General features: G+C 41.8%; 1 long non-coding RNA gene across 2 annotated transcripts in view; it reads left to right on the top strand.

The window, feature by feature from the left end:
• The window catches only part of LOC119512608, a 29,501-nt gene extending 5,787 nt beyond the window's left edge, over positions 1-23,714 (top strand). Inside the window, exons 2-4 of one of the 2 annotated variants that reach the window (XR_005212414.1) lie at positions 4,333-4,443; positions 10,228-10,431; positions 23,594-23,714. This is a non-coding gene — a long non-coding RNA (uncharacterized LOC119512608). Of the gene's footprint in view, positions 1-4,307; positions 4,444-10,227; positions 10,432-23,593 lie in introns of those variants that run through there. The other variant, XR_005212413.1, reaches the window with a different exon arrangement.
• The last annotated feature ends 1,877 nt before the right edge of the window (positions 23,715-25,591 follow it).

The raw sequence follows: 25,591 nt of genomic DNA, 5'->3' as shown, positions 1-25,591 counted from the left end.
ACTGCTCTCCCTGTTTTTCAAGGATCAGAGTCCTTGTCAGTCTCTGGGTTTAATTCAATATGATTTTTGGAACTATAATTTTTTTTTAACTAAGAGATGTACTAAGTGCTTTGTCCTTCCAACTCTAGTTGGTGAACACGCTCAAGAAACGAAGTCACTATCTATAGGCTATATTTGGTAAGGGGAAGATCTGAGGAATGGAAGCAGTACTGTCACCAGAGCCCGGATTCTTACCTCTGTCCCAATCCTAATTAATAATCAGCATCCTGAGCCCTAGGGAAAATGGCAAGATAGAGAAATTTGCCTTTCGCTTCTGCTTTTCCATGCTTTACCCTATTTGATGCTCCTTACTCAAGTCCCTTAGGAAAGAAAGAAAGCTGATAAGTCATTAACACCTTAGCGTGAATTAGCTAATGGCCCTACAGGGAAACCACTGACCTTTGTGAGGTGAAAATATTTTGGCCTGAGGCCTTCTCCTCCTCCTCAAATCCCAGGCTTCGCTTCTTCTCCTGGGTCCATACTGGCTAATGAGCATGGGCAGGCCAAGGAGCTCAATAAAGATTGACTGATTTATTGATCAATGGCAGTGAGGCCAAGCTTAATCTTCCCTTGCAGCTGCTCCTTTCCTTCTGTATCTCTGAAGAAGTGTGTTTGTCCTGGACCACCATTCCCCCATCCCCTTCGCCCAGCCTTCTACAGGCCCCTCTCCTTTGCACTCCATAGTGGGCATTTGATGTGAAGTTAACCAGTGGCAGAGAAACATGGGTGCCCTAAAGGGGAGGAGCCAAATCTGCAACCCCAGTGCTGGGCTCCTGGCAAGAGCAAGAATCCACATATCGCAGGAGGGGAAAGCTGGCCAGACACATCCCCACTGCTGAGGGGAGGCAGAAGGAGCTGCCTTAATCCCCCGGAGAAAGGACAGGCCAAAGCAGCTTCTGGCTCCCTGCCTTGATGTATAAAAAGCAGTGAAGAAGCTGGTAGGGGCTCACAGACCCTGGGAAGTGGCAGGAGAGGTGGTACCAATGCTCCTGGCCTTCCTGACACATGGGGCTGGGAAGAGAGAGGAGCAGACATCAGAGTGACAGCCCCAGCAGGTGGGGAGGAGGGTGCCTGGCATCTGTCAGGGGCCAGAGCCACAGAGGAGTCTTCCGAGCAGGGCCGCTGCAGTCAGGGCCTCATCGGGGCTGATCAGTTGCCTGCCGCTGCGTGCCAAGGGTGCAGTGTGGTGGTGGTGAGGCTGGAGGTGGTAGGGGTCACCTGTAATCAGGAACGTTTGTCTTCATCGCCCACACTGTATACCCTATTTAGTTCTGGGGGCTGCACTTTGCAAAGGACACATAGCATCTACTCAATAACCAGGATAGGGAGAGGGCTTTACACTGTCATATGAACAACCATGGAAATAACTGGGGTTATTACCCTACACACAAAGAGACTTACAGGGTACTTGAGAGCCAATTTCAAATACTTGTAGGGTTGTCACACAGAGGACGGTTTTGACTTGTTCTGTGTCTCCCCAGGGGTTGGTATTAGGACTAACGATTAGAGGGTAGAGGGAAGAAGATGAGTCTCATCTAAAGGAGGGATTTCCTTACAACCAGAGCCCTGTGAAGGTGGAGCAGGTATTTCCAGGGTACGGTGAGCCTCCATCCCTGGACGCATTCAAGCAGAGGCTTGGGGCTTAGGATGGCAGTGAATGAGCCGAGCTGCTCAAGCATCTGTGAAAAATTAGGCTAGACCACCAGGGCCCTTGCAACTCTGAGGTGTATGGTTCCAAGAAATTAGAACGGTAGCAGCGTCTGGTCAAAAGTAGGATAGCGGGGTGACCAAATCCTTGGCTGTTTTCCGGCAGAAAGAGACCCACATAGAAACTCTGTGAAATAGGCTTTCAGCGCTGGGCTGAAGGTGATTTAAGGGTGACGTTTCCAAATATTTCTCAACTCTAAGGCATGGAAAGACAGAGTCTTGGTGAAAGGAACCAGCCTTTACTTAACACCTACCATGTTTTGGACCCAAGCTGCCTAATGTTGTAGCCAATATCTGCGTGTGGCTATTGACCACTTGGTATGTGGCTACTCCATATTGAAATGTCTGTAAGTGTAAAACACATATTAGATTTCAAAGATTTAGTATGAAAAAATGGAATGTAAGATATCACATTTATATTTTTTATATTGATGACATGTTGAAATGATAATATTTTGAATATATTGGTTTATATTAAAATATATAATGAAAATTAATTTTATCTGTTTCTTTTTACCTTTTAAAAAATGCAGCCACTAGAAAATTTAAAATTACATGGGTGGCTCATATGATATATCTATCAGACAATGCTGCTTGAGACCTATGGTAAGGATTTATGTGCATTATCTTATCTAATGTTCACAACTATTACATGATGATATCACTATTAGCACCCCCACTTTATTTGTGAAGACACTAGAACTTAGGCTAAATCACTTGTCCAAAGCCACATAACTAGTAAATTGCTGAGTTGGGATTTGAACCCAGGTCTTGCTGACTCGGACACATACTCTCTCACACTACATTATTCTGCTATATCGACATCCCCTTTAGGGATTTGCTGCTACATTGTAAAGTGGTAAAGGGAAGGAGCATGAGAAATGGGTTGTGGAAATGCTGACAGTGGCTACATTTCAGAATTAAAAATGCACGAAGGCCTCTGAAGTATGTGCCATAGAGGAAGGAATGGACAGTGAATCTGGCTCCAAATTAGACTGCAAAATTCCTACCCTCAGAACAGGAATGTGCAATCCTGAGGCCTTGGAAATGCATGTCACTCAGGAAATTTTGAAATATCAGAGTATTCCATGGACAGAGCTTCTGCCTGACCCAATATACCATAGTCTGGATTTAAGCTGAGGCGGGAACCCCTTCTAATTCATGAGAGGCCTTAATGGGCTGTCTGGTGGGATCACTGATGAAGCAGGAAGAGGAAGAGAAATTAGGAGGTGGACTGCGGAGAATTTAAATAGCTCCCTCTATTTCTGCTCAACAAAACTTAGTGTCATAAATTACCATCCTGTATTTCAAACTGCTTTACCTGACTCAAGAAGACATTTTCATGTTTTTTTTTTCTTTTTAAAATTTAATTCTCTTCAGTGGATGTGTTTGGAAGGAATTCACTGAATTTCCCAACACACATAAAATCCCATCCCCTCCCAGTCCTGTCCGTGTGCCTTCCTGGAGGAGAGGATTGTTTTCTCTGGCCTCTGTGGACCATGGAGGTGCCTCCAAGCCAGGCAGCTGGTGGGCTGAGGGCTGCAGGTTGGCGGAGCCTCCAGGGCTGTGCTTCAGGAAGACTCCATACTTCTGTCCCTGTGCTCAAACTTAGAAAACCAGAAGGCTAGACTGTATGTGTGTGTGTGTGGGGGGGGGGGGGGGGGGATGATGACAGGCCTTCTGCAGTTCTGAGTTAAATAAATAAGTAAAATCTCCCCAAATAACATTCAGTTCAAAAGATTCATGAGAAGTGAGGTAAATGTCTGACTGAGGAGAGACAGAAATCATAGTAATGATTTTACCAGCAGCTAGGGAAGAGGAACCTGAGTTAGAAGGGAAGCGATTGACTTGTAATTTCACTGGCTATGGACCCTGGGGGCTTGTGACCATGGAAAATTATTGGAGTTTCCACAGCCCTAGAGCAGCAACAAAGCCCCCCAGACCCAGTGCTCCAAAACAAGTTGCCTGCAGTCACTACTGTGTCTCTCAGGAAGGGGGAGGCACATGGCAGGGGGAAGCAGGGTGCTGGCCAGCTCAGGAGGTTCTGGGTGAAGCTGCATATGGGGCTGTTTCAGGGACCACGTGACCCAGGAACATGGGAGGAAGTGTGGGAAGGCAGATCATCATGAAGAGAAAAATCTTCATGCACAAAATCATTGAGGGGTCCCTCATCCCAGCTTCCTACGGCTTTGGAATGGTGGGCTGGTGCCCAGTGGATAGGCCAGACAAATTAGAGACCCTTAGTTCAGACCCACCATTTCTGCAGCCATGCATTCTGGGTCTGGAAGAGATGTTCAGAATTGACTCAAGAGAATGCAGCTCTTCTACTCGATGGCAACCTTAGAAAGTTGGGGCTGCATTGCAGAGATATCATAACAGACCTAGCTGCTGGGAATTTATCCAACCCTTTCGGGGGCTGCTTTTATTTCTAGTCAGTTTCCACTAGTAGCCTGGTTAGCAGTGAGGGCTGTGATCAATCAGGGGCCAGAGTGGCGTGGGGCAGGTCAAGAGAGGCATCTTTTGGCCAGAGGTAACTGAATAAAAGTCTTGTACTAGGTGACTGAAATAATCTGTGATCTGTTTCAGGGTGGCATGGAGGACAAGACAGGCATACCTCTGAGGATAATCACCAACTCTCAATCTCCCAATTCCCCAGCTATTCCATCAAAAATTTTTACCGGAGTCCTAACCGAAGAGGTAAATTAATAAACTTGGATTTTCTCTGTCTTTATTTTCCCAACCCTTGTGGCAAGTAATTAATGCTAAGTGAAAGAAAAGTCTGAAAGGTCTAAAGTGATGGTTTTGCAATTATATTTTTCCAAGGACCATTCATTATATTCCCTTTGAATTAAGCACGCAATGGTGAAAGAGAGACTCACTGAACTAATTGTTCTACAGATGCTCCTGCTTCATTCAGGTTTTTTCCCCATGGCATCACCAGTGAAACACTGAGTTATGTCAACTGTGCCAGAAAAATACACAAGCCCCCCCTTTTCTAATAAAAGAGGCACCTTATTCTAGGCTGCTTAGAGTTCCAGGCAGTGGCTGGGCAAAGCTTGTCATTTGAAAACAACCCTTCCAAAAGCAGTGACATGCTTGCAGTGATTTCAGAGTCCAATGTGAGATGTCCAAATGGCATTTGGAATTTAAAAGTTCAAAATTAAAACTAGCTCAGCCTCTATCCCCACCCCACCTCTTCTTCAGATCTTCTGCAGATGCAGCGCTGCCACACAGTGTTAGCAAGTACAGTGCAGAACAGGTCACAGTATTTCTAATTCAGATTAATGACCCTATTCAGCCCTGTCTCCTTAGCAGGAAATTAGAAAGCGCTAGGAAGGAGCAAATAGTGATTCATAATGCGTGACTCTGGGTATTGGCAGTTATTCTCGTTAAAAGCTAAGATATTGTTTTGATATAAAATAATTGAGTCTGACTTATTTATGGGATAAGTGTCTCCATAATGGGAGATCCCCTTTATAAGCCAGCTGGTTATACACCCATATGCTTGAAGAACAGGAGAATCGACTTTTGCCCATTTTGTGTTGCTGCAGCTCTATCAGAAACTGTCCCCCAGTAATAGACAGGTGGCGCGTTGTGGATTTCTGTTGAGTCTGCGTCTCTTCTTCCTCCCCTCGTCATTGCTCCCTTAATCCTGGCCCTTTTATTCTCTCCCCCTCCACACTTACTCCTTCAGGGAATTTATTTAATTTGGGTGCTGCATCTGTCATCTGTTTGTCTCCAGTCATGACCTTTTTTTTCCAAGTCTTGCCATCTCCCCCAATCCCAACACGCATGCACACCTTCATCTGATTCACAAAGGCTTATGTGTAAAATAGAACTTAGGGTCCCCACATAAATTTCATTTATTTTCTAAACCCCCATTTTGCATATCCATTCTTTCCTTGTTTTGCTTTCCATATCTTTGTCTGTCACCAAGAGCTCCCTCTTCCTCTTTGGATTCAGCCCTTCTCTTCCATTTCTGCCCTCAACATGTAACCTTGCCTTAGGCTTTGTTTAAGAGAGAAAAATTATTTCTTTGAATAAAAATTGTGCAAAACCCAATCCCTGGGGGTGCTCAAAGTCCTTTGTTACAAGGATTCATTCTTTCTTTGCCACATGCTTCAGGCATGTGTCTACTCTCAGACACCACACCATCATAGAGAAGAATTGAGAAGAGTTGGCTGAGCTTTAGAAAAAGTATGTCTGAGAAGTTATTTCCAAACCTGGATGTGCTTTGAAATCTCCCGGAGAACTTTTCAAAAAATGCTGATTCCTGGATCTCTATTAAATTTGACTTATTAAATTTTATAAAATCTATTAAAAGACTATTAAGACATATTAGATCTCACGAATCTCATCTTCTATCATTCTCCCCTTCTGCTGCCAGTCTCCTTGCTTTTCCTTGAACACAGCAAGCACATTTCTGCCCCTGGGACTTCACCCTTGCTAATTCTTTTCTTTGGAACTCTCTTCACCCAGATATCCATACTGGCTTACTCCATCACCTTATTTAGGTCTCTACTCCAGTAGATATCATCTTCTGACAGAGGTGAATGCACTTTAGTAGTATCCTCCATCTATCCACTTTTATTCTTTTTGTCTTTCATAAAGCAATGTTTGCTGAATCAATGAATAAAAGATGATCATAGACTACATTTATCTGGGAAAGCTTGTTCTAAAACAGTGCTCTTAAAGTGTGGTCCCTGGACTGGAAGCTTTCACATAACCTGAGAAGTTGCTAGAAATGCAAATCTTGGGCCCTCACCATAGACTAATAATCAGAAACTAAGAAGCAGTCGTGATCGATTCAACAAGCCCTCCAGGTGATTCTGATGCTTGCTGAACCTTAGAACCGCTGCTCTAAGACATTGTTTTGGTGACAGATTATCTTTGCACCTACTTCCTATTTCTCAAGGCAAACCCCCCCACAAATTTGTAGCATTCATATTTGACACATGAATCTTAGACTTTTGCCTGACTGTGTTCAGGTGTATTGTGTCAGGAAGTTGGTTTGTCTTTTGGTCCCCAGGTATCCAGGAAGAATTCAGTAATTCTGAGAATCAGAATCAGTAATTCAGTAATTTGTTGGCTGGTTGATTTTGCAATATTCCTTTGATATTCATCGTTGGCTATTAGTGACCTAAGGAAAAAGAAAGTTTACATTCTTCTTCTTAGAGTTAATATAAGTGCTTTGCAAATTTTGACTTGATTTTATTAGAATATATAAAAAACACTGATTAAAAAATACTTGTAAGTTGGTGTTTTAATTACCTGGATGCTAAAACAAATATTATACAATGGGCTGGCTTAAACAAGGTGAATTTATTGGCTGTTGGTTTTGAGGCTAGGGGAAGTCCAAAAGAGCTGTCAGCAAGGCAATGCCTTCTCCCTGAAGACTGTGGCATTCTGAGACTGACTTCGTGGGGCTGGCTATCCGCTATTCTTAGCATTTGGCTTTTAGTCACGTGGCAGTGCACAAGGCAGTATCTTCTTTTTTTTCTGGGTTCACTGACTTCCAACTTCTGGCTGTTCCCTGTGGCTTCTCTTTCTGTGTCCAATTTCCTTTGCTTATAAGGACTCTAGCAATATTGGCTTCAGACCCACCCTCATTCAGTTTGGACACACCTTAACTAATAATGTCTTCAAAGGTCCTATTTACAAATGCATTTCACACCTACAGGACTTGAACATGCCTTTTATGGGGAACATGATTCAATCTTCAACAGCTGATTAATTCTGACTCATTGTTTTACTACTTGTTAAGAAGGCAGTGTAGTGAAGTGGCTAAGAGCATTGGCTAAGAGTTAGATTTGGGCTGGATCAGTCCTTTTTTGGTAAAATGGACAATAATGCCTGCCTTGGAGGACTGCTAGCACTGGTAGACAGTGGGTACTCAAGATAGCTATTCAAAATAATATTTGGTATTTTTATATATATTGGTTATTATGTTGCTGCTGCTGTGTGTGTAACTGTTAAGTAAGAAAGCAGATAGTGAAAAGTACACTTTACAAGTGTGATTCTCAGAATGTGGTCCCTGGACCAGCAGCATCAGCATCACCTGGGAACTTGTTAGAAATGCAAATTCTTGGGCCCTCCTCCCAGACCTACTGAATCAGAAACTACAGCAATCTGTATTTTAACAGAACCTCCAGGTGATTTCGATGCACACTCAAGTTTGAGAACACCTGCGCTAAAATCACATGCAAACACGCCCTCTATCAGTATGGTGTGCTTTTCCCCTTTTTTTTTGGGGGGGGGGCAATCTATTAATAGACCAAAGGACCATGGCAGTCAACAACTAGAGAACTCTTGCTGGGGGACAAGTCAATAGGGTCTGAGTGGTTTGAATTTGGGAAACATCCAATTCCTAGCTTCTGTATTAAACCTATTCAATAGGCTAGCTTTTTGACAGGTCTTTGAAAAATGAGGTCCCTTGCAACAACCCTTTATCCCTCAAATGTTTCCCTGGCATGCAGCAATTAAACAGCTGAGCAGGAAACTGGATCTGAAGTTCTGTTAACCCCTTTAAGGCTAAAACACAGCAGCAATTTGTCTTGTTGGAGAGATTTTAATCTCAATCTTTTTCCCTCCCACCACACTACAAAGGAAAACCATCTCCTAAAACATCTCCTTGTCGAGCTTCCATGTCTGTGTGATTGAAACAGCCGGGTCAGAGATCAACAGAGGTGAAAGGTCATTGCAAACTAAATGCAGCTGCTGAATCTCCTTGTGCTTCTCCTTGGTGTCACAAAGACAAATAGCATTGAAAAAATTCTCCCAATGAACAGCGCTCATTTTCTCCTTTCTCATAACCCTCCAAGCATTTCTTAATGAACTACAACTCCATCATCTAGAGCCTGATGCTTTAAAACCCCAGCATACTCCAGCTCGAAATGATCAGAATTGAGTCAATTAAACCAGGCTTCTGAGTGCTTTTGTTCTTGTGCTAAGTTTGGGCTTTTTACCACAGACCAAGTCCTCATTATTATTATTTATGAAAATATATTTTTAAAAAAGCATGTGGTAATGTTAAATCCAGTCCTTTGGTGCCAGGTAGGACTGAAGCTCTGGGTAAATGCTTCCTGTTAGGCATAAACACATTTCCTGACTTCATTGATAATTGGGTGTTTTTTGCTTTGTCTTTTACACACATTCATTTTTTGATTTTCAATATGGGTTCAATGATTTTTTTTGTAAATTTGAATTCTAGACTAGCATCTCCTCAGGGATTTCTCAGAGAACCCAAGCTAATTTGAATGTGGGTTTAAGAAAAAGCAATTATTAAGCCACAGCTTTTAGAACCTGGTAACTCTTTAAGGAAGGATGATCCTGCCTTCCTGTTTCTCAGTTTCTACAGTTGGCAGGACTTTTGTATTTGGAAAATAAAATAGAGGTCATCTTATCTTATAATATCCAAATGAACACCTCTTTAATAATCAGAATCCTCTCTATTCAATCCAAACTAATTTTAATGAGGTTTTTATGGCACTTAATATAGTGCTTTGCTCATGGTAGATACTGAAAACCTTTTTGATTCAATATAATTTACAAATATGAGTTTATAAAACATGAAACTATAAGACATCATTTTACAGTAAAAATGAGAATTAATAATCAGATTTGAGTTTCCACTGTTTTGGGTGAGGATGGTAGAAGAAAGAATTGGATTCCTGTTTTTAAATGCAAATATATACGTAAAGCAGCTGCTGTCCAAAAACTTGTTAGAATAGCTATCAATCATGCCAGATAGTCCAGTGACAATTTTAAAGCACTCTAGCTCTGCTGTTACTCTAAAAGAAAAATGAAAGCCAAAGAAGAATGTTTTTGAAACTTTTACAAATGTGGTTTATTCAACAACTATTTGCCTTCATTGGTGTGTCCTGAAATACCATGTGGTAATTAAATTACAGTGGACAGGGGGAGCTGGAATATAGATCCGAAATCATTAGCAATACTTAGAAGCATTTGACGGGTTTGTGTGCATTTAAACGTAATCGTCATTAAAATTAGTAAACCTTTTACCACTACCTCTGTGTTGCAATATCGAAGTGCAGGGACAGGACGTCTCCGGCCTCTGTTTTGACACTCCTCTCTCCAGTTTGCATGGTGGACATTCCTAATCAATTGCGGCATTCCTTCCCCTTGAGCCAGGATTTTATGTCCTCAGAATCCTGTGCTCCAGGCAGGACTTACCAGACAGGAGAATTGGAAGATGAAACCTATTTTCTATGTCTGGGTTGGTGAAGAGCATGGGCTTTGCAGTCACATAAGTCTAGGAGGTTCAAATCCCAGTTTTGCCACTAACAAGTTGTGTGACAGAGAGCAAGATAATTAAGGTATTTAAGTACTCTTGCAGCCTCATTCTCCTTATCTGCAAAAAACGGGATAATAGCATTGTTGTAAAGAGACAGACAGAATGCTGGTAAAGTGCTTAGTGTTAAATGGACACTTGATAAATTTTAGTTGTCATTTTTAATACAGCTTGGAAGGATGTGGCCGTGAGTGCAAAGAGGAGAAAAGGACCAGTTTTGAAGAACCAGAAGCATTCTATAAAGCAAGCATGGAGAACCTTACGGTAGAGGACATCCTAGCTAAGCCCTGGCTCTGAGATTGTGGTTTATTCAGAAACTCTTCCAAGTGTTTTATGTGGATTAACTCATTTAATCCTCACAAGAACACCATGAGGTAAGAGTTCTTATCCTTAAATTTTAAATAGGGCACCTGAGGCACAAAGAGTTTAGGTAACTCAAAAGGCATGGATGGGGTCAGAGCTATTCAGAATGAGGCCCTGAGGCCAGCAGCATCAGCATCACTGGGAATGTGTAACAAAAGCAAATTCTCAGTCCCCACCCCTGAGTCCTGAATCAGAAACTCTATATGGGGCCCCTGGTAGCTAATTTCACGTGTCATCTTGGTGAGGTTATGGTGTCCAGTTGTTGGATCAGACACTGGCTTAGTTGTCTTTTGGAGGTATTTTGTAGATGAGATTAGCATCTACAACCAGTTGACTCTAAGTAAAGCAAGTATCTTCAGTGATGTGGTTAGGCCTCATCCAAATAGTTGGAGATCTTAAGAGTGAAAACTAAGTGCGGATGCTGAATGCAGCCTACTGCCTTTCCCTGGGACCCACAAATAAACCCTGCACTTGGGACCAGATGTGTCGGCCTGGCTCCTAGGATGGGATGATACATGTGGGCTGACTCCCTTCTTGGGGCATCTCAGATAGCGGTCTGCCCACACATTCCATCCCCTTTTGCCCTGAGCACAAACATTCCCAGACTAACTATTTAAGTTTTATGGTACGTGTTCCACCCCTGCTGCCATAACTGTTCTGGGTGGGGAGGGAACCGGGTCCTTCGTTGTCTCTCCTGCATGTGGGTAAATGTTCATCAGTTCCTGTGCGAGTCATACTTTTGCTGGCAATGCTGATACCTGCAAACCATGGGGTGGGTTGGTCCCCATGGCATGCATTGTTATGCTCTTTGCTACCCTTGTGCGATGAGATCCCTCCCCTGGGGGTGGTAATTGGTGTCCAGCTTTCTGACCAATGGTTTGGCACAGTGAGCAGGGTGCCCATAGTTAGAGTTCCAGAGATGAGAAGAATTTCTGCTTCGAGACTTCAGTATCACTCTATCTAGATTTCCAGCCTCCAGCCTGCCCTACAGAATTCGAACTTGCCAACCCCTACAACTGCATGAGTCAATTCCTTATAATAAATCACTTAACAAATGTATATATATATGTGCATGTATCCTGTTGGACCTGTTTCTCTGGAGAACCCTGGCTGATACAGGGCCCAGCAATCTGTGTTTTGACAAGCTGTCTAGGTGATTCTGAGACACATTAAAGTTTTAGAACTGAAGCCAGAAAACAGAAGGAGATTGGCAGGCAAGGAGATGTGCAGGGGGTTATGGAGTGACCACATAGAGAGCTGACCTGATGGAATTAGAGAAAGGCAGGGCCCTACTTAGGAAAAGTGGGTGCCCTTTTGTAAACTTCCTTCAGTTCCTTTCTGCAGTTTCTTCCACTATTCACCCTGGAATTACTGTATGTACTTTTTCTTATTTATGAGGAAAATTAGTTGATGGTTGATTTGTGGGTTTTTTGTTTTTTGTTTTTGACTTTGTGTTACATGTCCCCCTCTGTGTCTGAATTGTACATGGACTAGTGTGATAGGAGGTTCTGGAGCCTCCTTTCAAATCAGTGCTCTCCTTCACTTATTCTCTAGTACATGAGTTCCTGCATTGCACTTCCTGCAGGTTCATTTGTATGTAGCTGGTTTTCTTCCTCTAGTCCTTCAGCTCAGTTCAGTAGCTTCTGACCATTAGGAAGGTTTTGACCTCCATCTGCTGTATGAATTTGAAACTGATGTTAGATTCCTGCAGTATATAATAAACATTATAATAAAAATCTAAGCATTTATTGAGCATTACATATGCACAAAGCCCAGAGCTAAGGACTTTCAGGCATGGCTTCCTTGAATCTTTGTAACAATCTTAAAAGGCAGGTGCTATTATTATCCCCCAATGCAAATGAAGGCACTCAGGTGTACCAACTGTTTGCTTTGACAAGTGACCTAACTGCCCAGTGAATAAGCAGCAAGGCTAAGATTCAATCCAGGTCTGTCTGATGCCAAAGCCCACTCTCTTAACCACTTGCTCTATGTGACAGAGGTGGAAGGAGTGATGGAAATTGGAGGTTACTGATGTCAGGAAAGGGAGAAGCAGGAACTTGCTGCTCAGGGTTTCTAGAGAGAAACCGGAAGCTGGCATTTAGGAACTTTCCTTGGTGATTTCATCTTGATTTGCCTTTAGCTCAGTCACCTACTCGTGAGCCCAGCAATGCTCTCTGATTGTTGTTTGCTGACTGGGTTCCATCTGATTGCTGTTTAACTGCCAGAAGGACAAAAAACCTCTACAATTTGTGGAGGGAGAGTTTTCCAAACGCAGTTAATAGCAGACCCGCCCCTCCCCCCACCGTAACATATTAGCATTTCCACTGACACTCGTGTGTTAATAAACCCTGTTTGCTGTAATGCACTGTGTTGCCCTGAGACAAGCCAGAGTCCACAGTCACCAAAGGCTCGAGTCCACAGGTCACAGATGGGCTAAGGTTTGCTCTGGGCTGGCCATGTCTGATACCCAGAATGCCACACCTGGGTTCCAGGTGGACCAGTGTGACCGACTCCCACGAGAAGGAGGCTGCAGCCCAGGAACAGGTGTGGAGCATTGAGCTGGCTGGCAGGGTGGGTGGCAGCCCCACTCTCACCTGATGCAGCGGTTAGGCTTAAAGGACAGAGTCGAGTGTCACAGGGAGGCTCAATCAGCTCAGTGTTCAACTGAAGACCAGAGGTTTGCTGTGGTCAAGGATCGAGCCAGGAAGGAAACAGTTATTGGGAAGCACTCACCAGCCTCCTGCTATTGGAGCAGACACATTTCCAGGGAGATCCACAAGGCCAAGAGGTGCTGGGGCCTCAGTGAGGGCATAGACCCAGTTCACTGTCAGCCAGGAGGTGGCTAGTTGGTCAAGAGAAAACGATGCTGGCAACTTTGCCTCGTTTTCTGCCCATTTTTGAAGCTGTGGCTGTGGTTTGAGCGCCTTGGCTGTCAATCCTCAGAGGATCTGCCTCCACATGAGCAGGGTAAGTTCTGCCTGTGGATAAACCAGAGACTTAACAGCAAGAGAGGGCAGAGGTGAGGCAGGGAGGTGGGGGCAGAGTCTGGTAAGACAAAAAGGTCAGGTCAAGCCAACAGTGATGAGACCCTTGTTGTGTAAGCCTGGTTCTGAAAATATCACCCAGCAAGGGCTCCCAGGGAGGGCCTGAGCTGGCCTACCATTGAGAGGGCTCTTCTGCTGGCTGGGGAAGGTGGTGTGTCCTGTAGGCACCTGGTCAGGGTAAGGCTGAAGGCCTGTGGCCCAGAAAGACATATATTTACCTTTTTCCATTGAGGGAAATTTGTTTCCAGGTCTGATGTTATTTTAATCTTTAATTTTTTGTCTGATTAGAAAAATCAGTGCTTGCCCATTATTACTGAAAGGCATCAGAGTGTATTGTTATGAGCAAAGATTTTGGAGGCTGTGTGACCTTGTTCAAGTTGCTTAACTCTTCTAAGCCTCCTTCCATTTCTGCAAAATGGAGAAAAATAAGGAATCTGTCTTGAGTGGCTGTTTTGAGGATTTAATGAGACTAGTTCTGTGATGTCCTTAGCAAACTGCTGACATGTAGTAAGCACTTAGCTTTTAGCTATTATTATAATTTTACTGATCCAGATGATCTGTTAATGCTTTATTGTATTCCCTCTCAATGTTTTCATCATGCATTTATATTTTTAAGTCACTAGGATCATATTAGACAGATAAAATTTTGTGTACTGCTTTTTTCATTTGATACTTTATCCTATGTGCTGAGTTTCTAATGAGGTAGAATTAAGAAGATTGGCTTAAGACTAAGGCAGACCTGGGTTAGAATTTAGCTTTATCACTTATATATAACCAACTGTGTGATTTTGGGCAAGCTACTTAATCCTCTGAAACTCAGTTCCTCAACTGAGTTCTTTAAACAATCACCTCCTTAGAAGGCTCTTAGGAGAATTTATAAGAAGAAAGGTTAAATGTCTAGGTCAAGATCTGGAAAATAATTTTTGGCTCCTTTACCCCCTTTTTATGGGGACAAAAAATACGGTGATTTTTCTGAGCTTCAAGAGAATGTGTCAGTTGTAATTCTCCACTTACTGGATTATCTCTTAAAATTTCTTTGGAGGGATCAGTGCCATACTGGGGTATTCATTTAATGTGTGATGCACTTGTTTGTTAAGTGATCTCTTTTGCTGTGCCCCAGCTCTCAGCCAAGCTGCTTCTGGATGAGTTTACAGATAATCATACATTGGGTCACAAAGTTTCTCTGAGCTTTTCTCGCGTTTCCTGTGACTCCTGAGAGAAAGATGAACGTGTCTGAGCCAGAGATACGGTGTGAGCTCAGCTCTCCAGGAAGGGTGCTGGGATAATTACCCATCCTACAATTCAAGCTGCTTCTCAGACTGCCGTCTGGGAATAGTGGGCATGTTTTTCAGGCTGACTCCCTGCAACTGCATATGAGTAACACACGTGGGTGGGTGTGAAATGGTTAAATGATAAAGTAAATGCCAAGCAGGTAAAGAGGAGTCATTTAAAAATTTTTGTCCCAGTTTCTATGACCAGGAAGAAACTAGCTAGTATGATTCAGAATGCAACCATGGACGCTTAAGGGTGTGTGTGTGTGTAACTCTCCCACCCCACTGTGCTGGTGGGGGGATGGGGGATGGGGATTTATGTAGGGTGCACACATGTTAAAGTAGCACTGGAATGTGTAGCCTGGAATTGGTCTTCCCACCAAAATCCTTCAGCATTACCTGCTTCCAAACGGAAGCCTCTTTAGGCATTTCTAAGTAACCACAGGAGACATAATTTGCAGAGTTTACTTTAGAAGGGAGCTGCATTTTATGTGGCCCTTACATTTGAATAGATACAAGGAGTAGACAATCTAAACTAAAAATTTACAAAAAACAATTGTGGACAAAGTAATAGGACTTTTCTGAAACGACAAAACAAAAAATGACCATTCTGACACAACTGTTGTGGAATGTAGACCATTGGGGATCAACCAGTTAAAATGAATGCAGAACTAGGTAACAAAAGGTGAGGAACCTGACAGAGCCAGGATTTATCAGTAACCTTCCCATGAAGGATCTGTAGTTAACTCCTGAACCATACTGTGGTGATGTGTAAATATTATTTTTAGTTTCCAAAAATTTATTTCATATGTTTGAGTTTTTAATTATGTAGTAAGTAATATATAGTTCACTTTACACTGTGTCTGCTCTTCTCAACTCTCCTTTTTGATGCTTTTGGCTCAAATGCATCTCCACGGGGGGTGGGGGGGAGACAATATGAAAAGAACTCCTACAAATGATTTTAAAAAGGCAACCTGATAGAAAAATGGGCAAAGACTACAAAATTGGAATTCACAAAAGAATAAATTAAAATTGTCATTCCAATGAAATGGTGCTCAACCTTACTAACAGTGAAGGAAATGCAAATTACAGCAACTGGAAAACCATCTGTGCCAATCCTAAAGATGCCCATTATAAAGAATTATAAAATATAAAGACTTAACAAAGAATGACAACACCCAATACCAATTAGTATATGGGAAAAGGCAACTTTAATCATTACTTTTGAAAATGTGAATTATAATTTTTTTAAAAAAGCAACCTGTTAATATCAAAATTTAAAATATGCATCTTTTGACATCTCATATCTGGGGATAAAATCACCAGTAGCTCAGGATGTGTACAAAAATGCCTATTGCTGTTTGTTTGTAATGGTTCAAAAAAAAAAAAAAAACAGCAAAAAATAAAAAACTAGAAGTAATCTGAACACATCTTGGTAGGAAATGTTTGAAAAAATTTTGATATGTCCGTATCTTGGACTATTATGTAGCTATATTGAAAAATGAAGTAGATCTATACCTGTTGAGCAGGAAGGATTTCCACAGATAATTTGTTAGTGAGAAAAGTAAGCTGTAGAGAAGTGCCTTTTGTATATTTTCATATATGTAAATCAAAAAGCACTCCTGCCCCTGTATATGTGTATATATGTCTACAAATGATTGTATGAGCATAAAGAAAGGTATAGAATAATAGAGAACAGACTGTTAAGAGCAGTTACTTAGAGGTTGGAGGAGAAGGGAGAGAGAAGGAGGGAAAATATACATAGCATAATGCTAACGTGAAGTTTAGAATATAAAATTGTAACTATTATAAATATTTAAAAACTGAATATTCATGTAGACAGTGGCTAGATGGTTGACATGGATAAATTGAAATATTGATTTGACTTCAGGTAATTTTCCTCTTGGATAGAGTAGTTATAATTATTATTTAAAATGATCTTCTTCAAGTTTGGTTATGGTAACGAATCTGAATTAGATAGGCTCAACGAACATTTGCAATAAAGAGCGTAGTGCCCAGAACTGGCAGATCCGTGGTTTTTCCACTGTTCTCTATGGAGTCCCAGAGTTCCCAGGGATATACCCCAGAGGACCCCATATCTGTATCTGCCCCTCTACTCTTCATTACTTCCAACATTCAGTTATAAATAGAGTAGAAGCTCACTTTTTAAAAAATTCAGTTTTATTGAGATATATTCACATACCAATCATCCACAGTGTACAATCAGTTGTTCACAGTACCATCATATAGTTGTGCATTCATTTTCACAATCTATTTTTGAACACTTTCATTACTCCAAAAAAAATAAAAATAAAAAAATTAAAGTAAAAAAGAACACCCAAAACACCCCATCCCCCCTTCCCCCATTATTCATTTACTTTTCGTCTCCCTGTTTTCTACTCATCTGTCCATGCACTGGATAAAGGGAGTGTGAGCCACAAGGTTTTCACAATCACACGGTCACACAATGCAAGCTATATAGTTATACAATCGTCTTTAAGAATCAAGGCTACTGGGTTGCAGTTCAACAGTTGCAGGTATTTCCTTCTAGCTATTCCAGTACACTAAAAACTAAAAAGGGATATCTATGTAACACATAAGAATAACCTCCAGAATGACCTGTTGACTCCATTTGAAATTTCTCAGCCACTGAAACTTTATTTTGTTTCATTTCTCTTCCCCCATTTTGTCCAAGAATGCTTTCTCAATCCTGTGATGACAGGACCAAGCTCATCCCCGCGAGTCATATCCCATGTTGCCAAGGGGATTTACACCCCTGGAAGTCGTGTCCCATGTAGTGGGGAGGGTAGTGAGTTTACCTGCAGAGTTGGCTTAGAGAGAGAAAGGCCACATCTGAGCAACAAAAGAGGTTCTTTGGGGGAGACTCTTAGGCACAATTATAAATAGGCTTAGCCTCTCCTTTGCAGTAACAAGTAGAAGCTCACTTTTATCTATTTTATATAGATGTATGGAATTTTACATACAATGTTATTTGAAGAAAGTCCTGATGCTTTAAAACAAATGTGAACAACATTGTTTATAGTTACAGTTTGAAGGAGTTAAGTATGGTTGCAATAAATAGCTACATACAGGAAATATTAGTAGAATGGTTCCAAAAGGCCAAGACTACTACCAGACTGTTATTAATGCCAGAGATTTCTCCATTATGGACTTGAACTGAGGCATTTAAAACAGTATGGTGAACTGTTATAATAGCTATTGTTGGGGGTTTGCCTAGAATACCTCTTGACCTGTCTCTTAACTGGTAACTGAACCCCTATTTCCAGTGGGGAGCCCATTGCTAGTTTTTTAGGGTGGACATATGACCAAGGGATGACCAGTTAGAATACACAATCCACCTGGCCACAGTAAATGATTCAGGGATGGGCACATGACTAAGTAGGACCAATTGGAGTCCACTTTGGGATTTTTACTGGAAATATTGGGAAATAGCTTCTCTCTTCTCACTGGGACCATCAGCTGTAAGTATGAGGTAAACCCATAGTTTCTGGTGGTCCTCCTTATCATCATATGGGGAAGAGCTCCTTAAAATGAAGCCAACACAGAAGAAAGTAGAGCTGAGAAGTAGAGATAGGTTCTGAAGATATTGTCTACACTGTTGGATTCAGTTATTCCTAGAATTGCTTTTGTGGCTTAAGCTGGAGATGAGTTTCCATTTCTTGTAGCCAAGAGTCTTGAATAGTACAATTAGCTAAAGTTCTGATGGTTCATGTATTGGTGATGGGGTTAGGCTGTGCACTAGACCAGTTAGTTATAGCATCACAGTCTGATCACTGTATTATTCTTGTTGATGGATATTCTGAGCAGTGTTATTAGGGGGTAAGAGAAGAGAGTGAGGCCCTTCATATAGAAACAAGCAATACTGAGAGGGGCTGCAGAGTTGTGGAGGCAGCTTGAAGACACTGGATACCTGATGGGGGACAGGCAGGGTAGAACAAAAAGAGGAGGTGAGATGAAAATTCTTTTCCAGTGTTGCCCTGAAATGTAAATACCTGTCCTTTTAGCTCCTCACTCCTGGGAATCAAAACCCTTGGCCTCCAACATTTTTCCTCCATCTCCATGGACATCAGTTAGAAGGACCTTCTAACAACTTGTTATCATAGAAACCTTATAGGAGTCAGTGTTCTTGACTGAGCAACCGCTAGCAAGAGGAGTGGAGCAAGGTGTGTCTGGGGCCACACTGAGGAGCTGGAGCGTGGGCTGCTCCATGCAGGGTGCTCTGCCGGTATTCCCTGGGGCAGGACTGATATCAAGGAGCGATGGAGTTTGGAGGAGATTGTGAATGGAGAATGGAGAAATGGTGATCATATTCCTGGATTCATGAGAGACAACTCTCAGAAGAAGCAGAAGATCCAAAGAAATGATGTCCCAAGTAGTCAGAAGTCTCTTTGTATTGTGATTCATGCCAATCTTTCAAATCTGCATAGTTGATTACATTATTTGGCATAACTATTATTGTGCTGAAACACTCGGGTAAATATATATAGTTACTGTAATTTAGCATTTAAATGGCATTCCTATCTAAGTTTTACAGGTTAATGTAGTTTAGGTTCTGATTTGGGTACTCTTATAAATTAAAGCAGGTGAAAATGAGCCCCACTATCCCTACTACCCTTTATTTTCAAGTGGCCGGTATTATAAACCCAGTTGACACACATCAGCATGAAATTTCAATTTGCTTATTGCCATTTGGCAGTCTCAATAAGAGTGATGGTAACCAGGTAACGGGCCGGAAATGGCTTTTCTCCATGGGTAACTTAACCAGAATGTTCCTAAGTCACTGACTTTGAGAGGAGGGCCAGGCTGGGTCAGACATCATGGGAACAGTGGGCTAATCCAGCAGCTGGTTCCTCACCACAGCTATTGCTTATTCCATAGTTCCCAGTGGTGGATTCAATAAGATCTCAGGGAAGGATAACTGGGAATGGAATAGAATGCTGCAGCTAGAAACAAATGCAAATGAAAATCTGCAGGATCACCTGCCCAGGGAGCTGGGGTGAAAGCAAAGATGGAAATTTGCTGCTGTCATTTAATAGATGGGCTAGTTATAAAAGAGGGTTAATTCTGTTGTTGGAAACTGCCTATTGTCACAATCCAGATACAGTAATGACTTCTTTTATTCCCTCTGATGCTGGATATGTCAGAGACCAAAAATATCCTTAGCATAAATCATTCCTTTTCCAGCTTTTGACAGCCACTGTCTCAAACTCAATTAGTCATCTGGCACAAGGAAAGCTGAGAATCACAGATTCACACATGCTTAATGGATAGAGCAAGACTGGGGAGAGATTTCCTCTATTTAATCTCTGCTGTTCAAAGTTCTTTATTAGATGAGGTGGTTATTAAAATAAATAGGGCAGTGGAAATTTCTTTTGGGCATGGTTAAGCGGATGTGTTTTGTTTTAAAAGAGTAAATGAATTTTATCCCAGAGAGCTATAAATGAAATTTGGGAGGCAGAGTAAATAAGAGAGGCACCAGAGGATATAAAGAGTGCTTAATCAGAAAACTTGTCTCATTGCTGTCATGAGGACCCTTCCCACTGGGAACCATTTCTTTGAAACTGGGAATCTGAGCACTATTACAAACAAACCTCTCGGGTACCAAAGGGTGGAGTGAGATGCATATGGGGAAAAGTGCTGAGCAAGAATTATCGTTTCATTGATATAAGAAACCTGGAATTGCCTGGATTATTTCTATGAATCTTGTTTAGAATTTTCTAAGCAGTATGCCTCTACCACCTGTTTCTCTCTTAGCGCAATAACAATGGTCATTTTATTAAACTGAAGGGGATTTACTGGTGGTTTTGAATGCTGTACTGCTTCCCAGACTTGACTTTTATTCAGGTCTCCAGCCTAGAACCAATCAACTTTTTGAGGGAGCCCATCTCTGATGTTATATGCATTTCTAGATCTCCCTTCTTTCGTCTTAAGTCTTTTTGGAAGCTAGTTTGTATCCACATCTTACTGATTACCCTCCTAAAGGTCTGATTTGAAGATTTCTGAGTGAAGTTTGGTGATAGTGCCTCAACTAGGTCAAACCCTTGGGATTAAACTCCTTAGCTCCCACATGACCTGCCTGGGCTGCTGCAGCAAGTGTGATGGTCGTTTATGGACCCAAATGATTGATTCGATTTGCAAACCTGTGCAGATGAATCTAAGAGATAAATATTTCCTGTTCTTTCTGGCTTGTGGCATATGAAATAATGTATGACAAGCTTTCTCTTCTGAAAAAATGAGCATACTAATTAAACCTACCTAATAAGGTTGTTTGTAGGATTAAATAAGTTAATACAAGAAAAGTGCTTGGAATAGGAACCAGGATATAGTAAACACTCAGTAAATATTAGGGACAGGAAAAACTTAAATAAAGGCTATTGATAGAGTTGTGGTTGTCATCCTAATTTATGAGTTTCATGGTAGATGATTTTCAGGTAGCTAAGAAAACATAAGGAAGATTAAAATCAAATTCATACAGAATTCAAGGTTTGTGCAAGGAAACCTAACCCAAGGAGTCAGATGGCCTGATCCCCTACCCCTTGACTGAACTTTGTATCCTCATGTCCTTAGGAAGCCACTAATCTATCTGTGCCTTATAAACCAGCAGCGTTTTGGAGCTGGGTATTGCTGTGTTGGTCTATGCGTAAGTCTTCCACCAAATGCATCCAAAGGAGCAAGTCACTGAACACCCAATTGAAACTGAATCAAACCAGGAAACTTACTGCTTATGTAACTAAAGTCCAGAAGATCTGGTAACTGATATTCAGGGTAAACACAGTCTGCTGGTTTTAGAGTATGATCCAAAACTCACTAACATTCTCTACCCTTCAAGATCTCAGCTATGAGAAATGAAGGGGTCAGAGCCAGATGCAGATCCTTTCTCCTGGCAAAGAGCAGGGAGTTGGTAAGGGTGGGGATGAGTGGTGTAGGAGACCCAGGATACCGAAATCCAGGAGCTTCCAGAATCTATTATCAGTAGGGAAGGAAGGTGACTGTAGTATGTAGGGCTTGAGGCAGATTTTAGGAGCTGGAGATTAAAGGTCATGGAAACTAAGGCGAGACAAAATAAAAGCATGCACAGTTCAGTCGGATTTGAGGTGGGGCCTATTGGTTGGTCTGTGTGTTACATGTTTGTACACTATTTCCTTGTGATGAAGGGGCTGACTGGCCATGTCTAAAGAACTAGGGATGAATTCCTCAAAGAAATTTTTAAGGAGAAGGCTTCTGTTCCTGTAAGGGAATGGGAATGCATCTGCAGCACTGAAGCATGGAAACATGGTGGGGATTGGGGGATGGTTCAAGCTCCAAGGGTATTGGGTGGCCAGGCCTGTCTCAGGAGCTCTGCGTCTTGGCCAAGGGCAGCAAGACCATGCCTGGATCCTGTACTGTGGGGCAGGGGCTCCAGATTCACTGCCAGGCTTGGAACAGGCTTCTTCACAATCTGAATCTGGTTCTTCACAATCTGAAACAGACTGGGATATTTGCTCATCTTCTTACTTTTCTCAGAAGGTAAATTCAAATTCATCTTGGCTCATGTTTCCCAATGAGCACTTTCCCAACTTTTTTAGTTACTGACTGCTTTGCTTACCGAGGTACCAGAATAAATGTTCCTACAATATGTATGGGCCAAGGAAAAGCAGTCAGTAGAGAGACAGACCACGTGGGCTGGAATTATGGTATAATTTGCCAAGTTTTATTCTTTTGAATATACTTAAAAGTGGACACCTGTATTTCATTGAGTGTGGAATATTTGGAAATAGCCTTTCCAAAGAAAAAAAAAGATAACTCGCTTGAAATATGAGAATTATCAAGGGGGATACTGCTACTGGGGAAGGAATTGTTAAAAAGCAGACTTTGAGACTTGAAAGAAAAACAAAAAATGTAGGCCAGAAAGTAATCCTGAGAGTATTTTCCAGAAAATGTTTTTCAAATTTAAAAAAAAAATTTAAATGGCTGCATTGAAGTATCAGTTGGATTACTTATAATCTTAAAGGGTCATCACTTTGAAGAGTAGCACTATATTTTAATACATCATAATTGTTTATGTTTTAGAGAAAAGTGTCAATGAATATTTTAGGTACAGGCTTAATATAAAGTTCTTTTTATGTATCTGCTTTCGATTTAAAAAACTCCCCACATTTTCTCCAATTTGCATTCATTTTCTGGACTGTCAGGATTGAGTTTACAGGCAGAAGGTAATTGAAAGTTGTAATGGAGTGCCATCTACTGGGGAAATAGAACAATAGATTAAACAATGGGCTTTAGAGGAGGGCTAACCACAAAGGAGAACGAAAACTTGGTGAATATAAAGTAAAAGAAAACATGGAAAAAGATGGGAAGTTTACATTTTCCTTAATGATAGAAAATTTTTATTTGAATTATAATATGCTTTCTTGATACAGTATTGCATTTTAACATTAGGTCAGACACTAGGTATCAGGAGGAACCCTCAGTCTATGCTTAAAACTACAAAGCTTCCAAATGATGGAGACCTTTGAGATCACCCAGTTCAACCCCACACCCCCGTGTTACAGATCAGAAGTGGGGGCCAGAGAGGAAAGGGATTTATCATGACTTTCCAGCTAGGCAATGGCAGGTGGGTCGTCTCATCACCAAGGGATGGTGCTCATTTAAGTGAAGTGGCCGTCTGGCCAAGAATTATGATTTGATGGATGCCAAGAAGTCATCCATGGCCAAAAACATCTTCCTTCTGCTGGTCTCATCATTAGAATTGTTCCTTCGAGGGGACACTGGCGCTCACCCATTTGTACTGTAAGTTTATAGCATGTGAACACATTCACACAAATAGGTTTTTTTTCTGATTGTCTGTTACTTCCCAGCTTATTTAGAGAGTATCCAGCAGAATTCTAACCAAGAGAGAAGATCTGCTGGGTGATGAGTGAGAACAACCTTCTGAGAAGTCACCGTGGCATCCTGGAGGCTGTGATGGCCAGAGAGGAGAACCGGGCCTGATGAGGCATTGACCCTCAGTTCCAGAGTTCAGAGAAAGGTAGGTACTTGGAGGGAAGACCATGCACAAGGGTTGGGAAGCTCTCAAAACCATAGTGCTCTGACTGTAAAATTGCAGATACGCTCAAGGAGTGGCATTAAATGGGTGCTTAGGGAAACTAGGGTGGCTACACAGTGCTTTCTGATGAACTCTGATTTCAAAAGCACACTCACAAGAGGTAAAAGGAATGCTGGGAGCCAGAGATGAGAGGCAAGACCTGTGAAAACAATTTCATGTAGGCTTTAATTCCTATGAGCTTGTAAGAAATGCTCAGGGGGAAGAAAACCCATAGAATTATGTTCGGAGTAAGTCCTTCAAGGGGTGGGGGGTCCGGGTGCAGTGAGGGATGAGCTGACCAATAACACAGAAAAGTCAGAGCTCCTCTGTACAAAGATTAGTATTTGAATTGAAAAGCAAAGAGCAATCACTGATGAAAGACAAATGGAAGACCAGACTAGAGGAAACCCATACCTCATAGTAACAGCTGTACATTTGAGTACTTCCCATACACTAGGTATTATATTTTACCTGTGTTTTCTCATTTAATCCCTACCAGAACTCTAAGACTTTAGGTACTACTATCTTTAGCTATGAGGAGCCTTTGACCTAGAGAGGTGAAGTTACTTGTTAAAGGTCCGTGTAATAAGGGGAAAGGGCAGAGTTGGAAGCAGGCTGGCTGTCTGGTGTCTGAGAGCTAAGCTGCTCCATTGCCTGGCCTCCAGAGCTCCCCATGAGGTCTGGTCAGGTCTCCAGGGTCAGACACAGAACATACCAGTTCCTAAGAGAAGTTGGTAAGGAGCTGGAAATCCAAAAATGGGAAAACAAATTTTCCTTTTTATACTTTTTTTTCCTATAAAAGGAATATAATGAATTCCCCAAACTGCAAAATAGTGAGCTTGATGTAGATTCTGGGTAAAATTCCAAGATGGAATACTAAAGGGTTATTATAAACACTTTGGAAGGGAAGCAAAAGATAAAAGCACCAGCAAGGGTTAGTGTATTAGTTAGGGTTCTCTAGGGAAACAGAATCAATGAGAGGTGTCTCTGATTATCAAATTATAAAAGTGACTCATGCAACTGTGGGTATGCACGAGTCCAAATTCTGTAGAGCCGTCAACAAACTGTCAACTCCAAGGAAGCTGTCTGATGAACTCCTCAGGAAACGAACCGGCAACTTCGACGAACTCCTCAGGCAATGAACTGGGATATTCGACGAACGTGTTCAATGAACTCAGGAAACGAACCAGCAACTTCGACGAACTCCTCAGGAAATGCTTCACTGGGCAGCCGAAGAAGAAGTGAAGGTCCTCTATCTGTCTTGCTTATAAGTCTTCAACTGATTAATTGGATCAAATCCAGCCAATTGCATTCTCTCATTGTGGAAGGCACGCCCTTTGGTGAGTCATCAGTCATAGCTGCAGCCAACTGACTGATGATCCAATAAACCAGCCTGTTGGTTTATCAACCAGCCTCAAATGTCCTCACAGCAATTGTTAGGCCAGTGTTTGCTTGACCAGACAGCTGGGTCATCTGGCCAAGTTGACACATGAACCTAACCATCACAGTCCACCCCTTGTCAACTTGGCAGTTACACACATCACCTAAAACCATACCTTCAAAATGAACATTACAGCTTATGCCATATGATAAGGGGATAAGACAGAGAAGAAAGCAAAGATATTTGCTTTACAGACAAATACAAATATAATCATAACAAAATGAGGAGGAAATATTCATGTCATCATAGTCCTCGTTTCTGTAACTGGTCACGTGGTCGTAGTTCATATTTATCACGACCTTCTTCCACTACCCATGCCATGTTCCCTTT

This window comes from Choloepus didactylus, chromosome 17, assembly GCF_015220235.1.
Source record: "Choloepus didactylus isolate mChoDid1 chromosome 17, mChoDid1.pri, whole genome shotgun sequence".
Classification (NCBI taxonomy): domain Eukaryota; kingdom Metazoa; phylum Chordata; class Mammalia; order Pilosa; family Megalonychidae; genus Choloepus; species Choloepus didactylus.
This window is presented reverse-complemented; position numbering and strand designations above follow the sequence as displayed.